This window comes from Miscanthus floridulus, chromosome 9, assembly GCF_019320115.1.
Source record: "Miscanthus floridulus cultivar M001 chromosome 9, ASM1932011v1, whole genome shotgun sequence".
Lineage (NCBI taxonomy): Eukaryota > Viridiplantae > Streptophyta > Magnoliopsida > Poales > Poaceae > Miscanthus > Miscanthus floridulus.
Genome location: NC_089588.1, coordinates 47,208,947 through 47,218,824, shown reverse-complemented (window position 1 = coordinate 47,218,824; position 9,878 = coordinate 47,208,947).

Here is a 9,878-nt window from a genome sequence, read left to right as displayed (position 1 = left end):
CATCTATTAGGCATGTTAGGACCAGCGATTGGCTGGCTCGTGATTAGTCCAGACCTGTTTGGATCCACTGGCTCACAAGTAGAACTAATCAAAGACTGTTATACCCTTGTTTCTCTCTCGAACGACATCTCTGTGCTGCATCTCCCTTTCTCCCTCTTCACAGAAGCAGGCCATGGCGAGCGTAGAATGGGGCAGGGCCGTGACATGGGGCCTTGATCCCGTGGGCGTGGGGAGCGGCGGTGGGCGGGCGGCTGGAGAGGGAGAGGCGCGGGCGCCCAGCCTCCTTGCAGCCGACGAGCCCACGGCCACTAATGCTCCTCCCCACCCATATGCGTCCGCTGTCGATGGAGGAGACGAGGGCGCTGCTGGCGGGGTTGAGGGTTCGGGCGCCCAGATCCACCACTCCTCGCGGTCGATGGCTCATGCCGCCACCAGATCTAGGGGCTTCCATTGCCGCTGGGAGAGGAGACGTCGCCGGTGGGGAAGGAAGCTGACTCGGCTGGGCGGTGGAGGACGCCGTCGGCGCTTGGGCGGAGTGGGCGCATGCGGACCGAGGGGAAATGCGGTGGCCGGAGAGGGAGAGGCGTGGGCGGCGGCCCGAGAGGTAGAGGGAGAGGCTCGGCCCCTCCCCACCTCGACCCCGCCGGAGAAGGGGAGGGAGAGGAAGAAGCCGCTCGGGCGGCGCGGGCACATGCGAGGGAGAGGCAACGCCTCTAGATAGGGTCGCATAGGGGTGGGGACAAAGGGTAATGGGTGTCTTTTTTTTTAATACGGTGGAATCACTATAGTTGAGTTTCATGGAGCAGTCAGCTAACAACTAGTTAGGGTTTAAACTACCCGCTAGTCCACCTATTTGGATCGTCATAAACTTTAGCTAATTAGTTGTTAGTCCATGAGATCCAAACCTGCCCGTAGCCATCCGCTAACTCTATTGTGACTTGTCACCAACTTTTGGAGCGGCGCAAAAAGAAAATTTTAAGTCATGTAACTACGCTCCCTCTCTCCTACTCTTTCTAGCCTCACAAATAGGTAGTCCGAACATTTCATAACAAGTGCTACTTTCATTTCTTGAGAAATCAAATATTTTGCAATTTTGATCAAATACGTATAAGAAAATATTATTGTTTATAGTATATAATTAATATCGACAAAAAAGATACCAAAAAATAATATTATGATATGTTAGCATAGAAAACCGTATGAGCATGGAGACATGAATCCATGGAAAAGCAGCTTAGCTCTTTGTAAAGAGCTAGCTAGTTGCTTTTTACTGTTTCTTTTTTTCTTACTAAATAGAATGTGCTATGAGCTAGCTATTTGTATTATCGTTGACGACCCTTACTCACATTCTTCACCTTACAAAATTTTTATAGTAGCTAGCACATTCTTTAGCATTAACTTATTTGGTACACTCTTATTAATTCTTAATTACTGACTACTCCTAAACTGGTATACTAGGAGAAGTGTACAACTACCAATTACCAAAGCCTACCGCTAGGTTAATGTTATCCGATTGCCCTAATAACACATTCTCTCCGCTGGATCTATGGCCTGTTTGGATAAGTAAGGATTAATTATTAGTTTTTTTTTGTGCGTTAAGAATTAAAATAACTTAAATTAGTTGTTGCTGATTATTTACTTGGGTAATACCTAGTTAGAGGCTTAGATAAAGGATTAGGTCACTTATTAGCCTCTGTTTGGATAGATTAGAGCTAAAAACTAGCTAGCTCACGATTAACTTATAATTTAGAATGGATGCAGTACAAGGAATCGACAAACTGATCTCAACTTTTCAACACTGACACACAGTGGACGTCGAAGTACAAGAGCGTACGTATAATGTGATAAAATAGCAGGCCATCTAAGCCTTCAAGTCACAAGAAAAACTACAGATAATACATCATGACTTTCTAGCACCTTTTCCGCTTCATCTTTCTTTCCCTAGTGGAGGCTTTTACTTGCTACGTTTGTTTCATTTCTGAGATTTTTGTTCCGAAAGAAGTGAAAAATAGGTAAAGCAATGTATAAGAAATATTTGGTTTGCGTAATAAGCGTTCTCAAAGCTTATTTTCATTGGAATTCAACCAAAAGGGAACATTTTAAAGGTAAAATGAAGTTGACTATAACATGCCGTAATAACAAAGTGCTCCGAGATTAACTTCCGTTCCATCAAAGTGAAATTAACTCACTTAATTCGTAGTTGTAAGCATTTGCATTTCGTCAGGAGAATCCCTTGGCACTACGCGAAGTAAGATAAAAGTTACGTGGACATTGGGCCCGTATATCCCTGCAGTTCCAAAACTGCAAGGCAATTCATTCACCATTTCGCATGCCCTCGCAGGCTCATGTCCATATATACAAGTACGAGCCCTTTTACAATGGTTGGAAATGCTTTCTAACGCTTGCTGACGCTTCCTGATGCCTACCCAAAATAGCTATTTTTATTAATTTTATTTGTCCAAGGGCATTACGATCATTTCACACATCTCACTTCCTACCCCGCCCGCCCCCCTCCCCCAGACTCGAATCCCGCACGGCCTTGCCGTACTCACCCACCCCACCCCACGCCAAAATCCCCAATCCCGCAAACACCTCACCCTAGCTGCCCTCGCACGGCGTCGCGCCGGCGGCCCTGCCCCGCCCCCGCCCCCAGCGCGAGGCCCGTGGTAGTCGCCTCCGTCGCTGGTGGCCCTGCCCCGCCGCAGCACCCGCCCCCAGCGCCACGCCGAACTCGCTCTCGCCCTCACCAAAGCCGCCGCCGCTGCCCTGCTCTCTCCCTCCCTCTAGCCGCCGCCGCCCTCGCCATCGCGCGGCCTGCCTTGTACCTCGCGCGGCACCGCCGCCGCAGGCCTGCCCTCGCCCGTGCTCGTTGCTGGGATCCCATCGCTCCTCCCTCCTCCCCGGCGCCCCCGGCTGACGCGAGCGGCCTAGTAGAGAGCTCGCCCAATGCGAATATCCTCTCCTCGCTGCACATCGGCCTTGTCCTCATCCTCCTGCACGCCTGGCTGCTCATCAGCCTCGTCCTCGTCCTCCTGCACGCCGCGCTGCACAAGGCCGAGGACAACGCTAGCGCCGAGTTGGACCGCTGGTCACGCCGGTGTCACAGAAGCCGTCGCACTAGGTGTGAGATCCTACCTCTCCCTGATTGTCACGGTTACTGCAGTGCTTCCTGATGTATGATTTGTTAATGTGTTCCTATCAGTTGTTAGGTGTGATGTTAACTTGGTAGAAAGATGAATAAAGTTGTCTTTGGCTTAGCTAGATCTTGAACAATAGCATCTTTGAACAATAGTATCGTTAGAGAGTAATAGGCTATCAGTATGGTAGCTTCTAAAAGTATCTCTTACATTACTCCAGTTGTTGGCAGAAGGCGGCAGTGCCATGCCTTGTGCAGCTCTTAACTGAATAAAAAGAAAAAGATGATATATATGTTACAGTTTCTAAGTCTTATACTTGGAATGGTTATCATCTTCGATGTCTTGATGTTTGTCGCTGAAGTTCCCATTTAATTTTTAAAGAACACATACCAATGATTGGTAGGAAGCATTGCAGTAATGCATATATACAGTCTTATTGCAGAGCAAAAGCATGTTCCTATATGCCAGTCTGGAGATAACTAGTTAAATAACATGCATCTTCGTGATCATGGAAAGAGCTGGACATAACCATTCAACCTGATAACTAAGCTTATAATATAATCTTTGTTGGGATTTCAGTAATTTTTTTATCCTTCTTACTATTTGTACTGGTTTATAGTCAGCACTAGTATTGTGACTTGAGTCTTGGACCTTGATTATTTAAGCTGCATTGAGTTTTCTTGTGTAGGCTTGGTTGGGAAGTTTTACCTTGCTACTGTGATGACGCTCTCTGTGATGGAGTTGTTGACTGGATCGATCATTTCTTTTTCTGTACTTGATGATTGCTTGTAGGCAAAGGACCTGTTCAGTGTCGAAATAAATTGCAATACAAAAGAGTAAAAAAAACTTTCAACATTTATGCATGAGATATCTTGTAGGATGATGCAACTATTTCGGTGTGGCATGCTTATGTATATATTTTTTTGAATTGAAAATGTTAACATGGACATGAGGCTTTCTGCTGGGCCGCTACGGCCATGTCTTTCCTCAATTTCTCTAATTTGTTACGTGGAATTTTAATTTATTTAATGTTGTTGATTGATGCAGGAGGAAATGCCGGATCTTGTTTCTTTGCTGGAGTACAATGAAATTATTAGGAAGATGTTTGTTAATGAAGGATTTCAATTTTATAACAACTATGGTAAGGAGAAAGGATTTAGTGTGAGAAGGATTTCTGCTGCTAAAATAGCCGTTTATTGTTGGATATTATAGTATGGAAGGTCATGGAGCTGTGCTACAAGATCTTGGGGGGAGGGGAAGCTGGTCCACCAACGGGAGTTGTTCTACAAGCTCCTGTCGGACTCACCCAAGTACTTCAGTTGCCAACGTCATGTCAACCAAGCCATTCAAGGTGGATAAAATCCCCCCAACCCATTTGATTCTTGTTTGACTAACGTGTAGTTTGGTTGTAATCAGATTTGGTCCCCTCTTCATGTGCACATGTTGTTTCCTTGCTCCGGTGTACAAGGCAGACACGTATATCATAGCAGTAATTGTTTTTAAGATGACGATCAATGTACTTTTGTGTTGTTGCAGACACGTATATTTTCTTGAACAATAAGGCATTTTCATATTTATTTTAATCCATAAAAATAATGCAATAAAAAGGAGAGTGAAGTCATGAATAACAAGACAGAAACACTTCATGACAAATGTTAACATGATGATAAGACAAATTATAGAGCCGAAATATATGTGAAACATTGTTTTACATAGCTGAAACATCACAGACATGATCACAAATATAAAAGATGTGTTCTCAAATATCAAGATCATGATAATCACAAAATTAAAAGAAACCAGAAAACCAGTACTAGCATAATCATCCAAATCAATCAAACAGAGCATGTTGAACATGAAAGCAGTATTGCCTAGGAACATCATGATATTGATAATGAAACTCAGTAAAGGGTGAAGGAGATTATACCCTGCGGCGGAGCCGCTCGCACCAGGAAAAGCCATGGTGGTGCTTTGCTGTTGTAGTCGTCCCGCTCGATGCAGTGCAGAAAAGGACGCCGTGAAGAAGCACCGCTACAGGTTCACCAGCGAGTAGTCGTGCCACCACCGACACTCCCCAAAAACGTAATCGCCCGTCTTCACCCGAGCAGGTGAAGCCCACGACGGAGACGCGTTCCGGAGGCCTACTCTTCCATCTCTGGTGCTCGCCGGAGATGGAACGGGAAGAACTTGCGCTGCTGGAAAGTGGTGTACTACGCCAAGAGGAACTAACCGAGAGGGGAGGATTTGATTTATAGGCAGAGGCCAGAAGACGACGGCACCGAGGGGTCACACCTCCCTTCTGCGGTGGGAGAGACGGAGACGGAGAGCCAGAGGTCACGGGAGTTAACCTCCAATCAATTCATCACAGGAAACGGAAACGGGGTTTCAAACCTCCAATCAATTCGTCATAGGAAACGGAAACGGAGTTTCAAAAATAAAGGCCTCGCCCGCCCGTCCGCCGCCGCCCGCCTGCCTGCCTGCCACGCCACGCCACGCCACGCCCACGCCCACGCCCACGCCCACGCCCACGCCCACGCGCACGGGCACGGGCTCGGGCCGGGCCGGGCGGCGGCGGCGGCGGCGCGCGCGCGCGCGTGTGGCATCCAGGTGATTCTCTTTTACTTCTCAAATAGATCGATCAATGATCAAGTATTTAAGTAGAGTCGCCTCTCGATTAAATTCCCATATGGTATAAAACCATTAATGCACATGTACGGACCATAGAGTTTAATAGAGATATTAAATAAATGGGCCAGGCCCATAATATCTAACAATCCCCACCAAACTCTAGGGTACGCAGTTTGAAGTTCTCAGAACCACATTCCTTTTATATACCAGTGTTTCGATAGAGACTGTTAAGTTGAACATCCATCTAGAAAGCTAGCTACACTCATCCACAACTGAACAATGGACAGAACCTTGAATTGACAGTTTTGTGCGAGATGAGTTTCACATAGCCTCTTAACTGATACTAGGCTGCCAAGTGCCTTCCCTCTGTTTTGAAGCATATAAGTCACACTTCGAGGCCTTTTCATGAGCATCTAGAGATTACCCACATCTCATAGATTGTGACTAGCAATCGAGCTCATATAGGTGTGTTCCTTATAGGATGTTCTGTAGGACAACATCCCCGCTATACCAAGCCGCTCGGATCACATTAAGAATTTAATCATCCTGCCTAACAGTATTGGAGAGACGGTGCATCTCCAACGAACTGAGCTATAATCTAAGGGGTCTCTCCCTCAGTCAATCAACAGCTTGTTTCGCCATCCTAATTCACGGGATCTCCGATCACATAGGATAGGTTACCACTGTTGATGGCTCTATGTGGGTCTCAAACCCAGTTCCCTCGACGCACCTTCTATCACATTGCGTGATAGACCCTTAGTGAATTGATCTGCTAGATTATTTGATGTATGGACATAGTCCAATGCAATTACTCCAGAGTTTCTCAGTTTTCTGACAGTCTTCAAACGTCTCTTCACATGCTTTGTGGACTTCATGTTATCCTTAGAACTGTTTACCTTAGTGATCACAGTTTGATTATCACAGTTCATGGAAATTGCCGGGATTGGTTTCTCAACAATCGGCAAATCCATCAGGAGATCACAGAGCCACTCTGCCTCAGCACTAGCGGTATCCAATGCGGTCAGTTCTGCTTCCATTGTAGACTTCGTTAAGATAGTCTGCTTGCAAGACTTCGAAGAAACAGCACCACCTCCAAGTAAGAACACGTATCCACTCGTGGCATATAGCTGATCCGCATCAGAAATCCAATTAGCATCACAATAACCCTCTAGTACCCTCGGATACCCGGAAAAGTGAATGCTGTAACTCATTGTCCCTTTCAAATAGCGCAACACTCTCTCAAGAGCATTCCAGTGAGTATCTCCCGGATTTGACACAAACCGGCTCAGTTTGCTTACAGCGAACGAGATATCAGGCCTGGTTGCGCTAGCTAGGTACATAAGAGAACCAATTATCTGTGAATATCTCAATTGGTCTCTTGCAATTCTGTGATTCTTCCTCAAATGAACACTTGGATCGTACGGAGTAGGAGCAGGCGTACACTCACTGTACCCAAATCGGTTCAAGACCTTTTCCACATAGTGAGACTGCATAAGAGTTACCCCACCATTTCCTTCCTCCCTTGAAAGCTTAATGTTAAGAATGACATCAGCCTCTCCCAAGTCTTTCATCTCAAAGTTACTCGACAAAAAATCTTTTACTTCTTTAATCACATTTAGATTGTTGCCAAATATTAATATATCATCCACATATAGGCATAGTATCACACCATCACCACCACCAAACCGATAATATACACATTTATCAGCTTCATTCACAACAAAGCCGGCTGATGTTAAAGTTTTATCAAACTTCTCATGCCACTGCTTTGGGGCTTGCTTTAGGCCGTACAGGGACTTCAATAACTTACAAACTTTACCCTCTTGACCATTTGCAATAAACCCATCAGGCTGATCCATGTAGATCTCTTCCTCAAGCTCTCCATTTAGGAAGGCTGTCTTAACATCCATCTGATGAATGAAAAGACCATGTGAGGCAGCCAGGGATAGCAACACACGAATGGTCGTCAATCGAGCAACAGGTGAGTAAGTATCAAAGTAATCTTCACCTTCCTTCTGTGTATAACCCTTAGCAACAAGCCTAGCTTTGTACTTCTCAATTGTACCATCGGGCCTCAGCTTCTTTTTAAACACCCATTTGCAGCCCACAGGTTTGCAACCAAATGGACGGTCAACCACTTCCCACGTCCCATTGGACATAATGGAGTCCATCTCACTTTGCACTGCCTCCTTCCACATGTCAGAATCAGGAGAGGAGTATGCCTCAGAAACTGTTGTGGGAGTGTCATCCACGAGATATATAATAAAGTCTTCTCCAAAGGATTTTGCAACTCTTTGCCTCTTACTCCTTCGAGTGACAGTATTATCATCCTCCTCAGGATTTTGCTCAAGCTCATGGGTGTTATCATCAGCGTGTATATTCGATTCATGAAATTCAGGAACAGGATCATGACTAGACATGCTAGATGCACCTATTTTCATTGGAAATTCATTCTCAAAGAACGTGGCATCTCTAGACTCCATGACCGTTCCAACAGCCATATCAGGAGCACTAGAATTTATTATTAAAAACCGATAGCCCACACTATGAATGGCATAGCCTAGAAAAACACAATCTACAGTTTTTGGTCCAAGCTTTCGCTTTTTGTTTATTGGCACGTTCACTTTGGCCAAACAACCCCACACGCGAAGATAAGAAATATTTAACCTCTTTTTCTCCCATTCCTCAAATGGAGTGATTTCTTTGTTCTTTGTGGGCACTCTATTTAGGACATGATTCGCAGTTAAAATTGCCTCACCCCACCATTCCTTAGATAAACCAGCTGTCTCCAACATGGCATTCACCAAGTCAGTTAGAGTGCGGTTCTTTCTCTCAGCAATCTCATTGGATTGTGGTGAGTATGGAGGTGTCCTCTCATGAATTATACCGTGCACCGCGCAAAACTCAGAAAATTCATTAGAGAAATATTCTCCCCCGCGATCGGACCGCAACCGTTTGATATGCTTTTCAAGTTGATTCTCAGCCTCAGCTTTAAAGGTTTTAAAATAATGTAATGCCTCATCTTTTGTTTTAATTAGGTACACATAGCAATATCGAGTGCAATCATCTATGAACGTTATGAAGTATCTCTTACCACCTTTTGTCAAAATTCCGTTCATTTCACAAATATCGGAATGGATGAGTTCAAGTGGTGCCAACTCTCTCGCCACAGCTGCCTTGTGAGGCTTGCGAGGTTGTTTTGCCTCAACGCATGTATGACATTTGGAGCTTTTGGCAACGTCAAATTTAGGAATTAAATTCAAACCAGCTAAGCGGGACATGCAACCAAAGTTAACATGACATAATCGAGAATGCCAAACATTCATCTCAACATTAACGTTATTAACGACATTATTCACTGCAAGAGGTAAAGTATCAACCAAAGACAAGCGGAACAAGCCTCCGCTCTCATAGCCTTTTCCAACAAAGGTTCCATACTTCGACATAACACATTTATTCGACTCAAACACAAGTTTAAAACCATCTCGACATAGCAGAGAGCCACTAATAAGATTTTTCCTTATTGAGGGGACATGATGCACGTTCTTGAGTTGCACGGTCTTCCCCGAAGTAAGCTTCAGATCCACCGTACCAACACCATGAACACCAGCACGCGCGCCATTCCCCATCAGCAAGGCTCCACTCCTCCCGACCTGGTAAAAAGAAAACAAGGACTTATCAGCACACACATGTATATTTGCACCTGTATCAACCCACCAATCAGGTGAGGAACAAACTGTAAATGCAGATAAATTACCATACCCAGCAGCGTCTGCATCAGTCTCAATGGTGTTGACTGTCTTCGCCTTTGGTGGGGGCTTCCACTTAGCCTCAGGACACTCTAGAAAAGTGCCCAGTGTTCCCACAAGTGAAGCAGTTCATCTTTGCCTTGTCTAATCCCATCTTCTTATTATTACCTTTCTTGAAGAAGGTAGTGGATTTCTGCTTAAGCTCCTGCTGAGGCTTCTTCTTTTGTGGCTTAGGACGAAACTTTTGCACCACATGTGCACTAGTAGTCGCCTCACCATTCCCGCCCTTGCTCTTTCCCTTAACATCCTTTGCTCTTGCCTTGTCCTCAACATCAAGAGTGCCAACAAGTTCAGCAATGCTAAA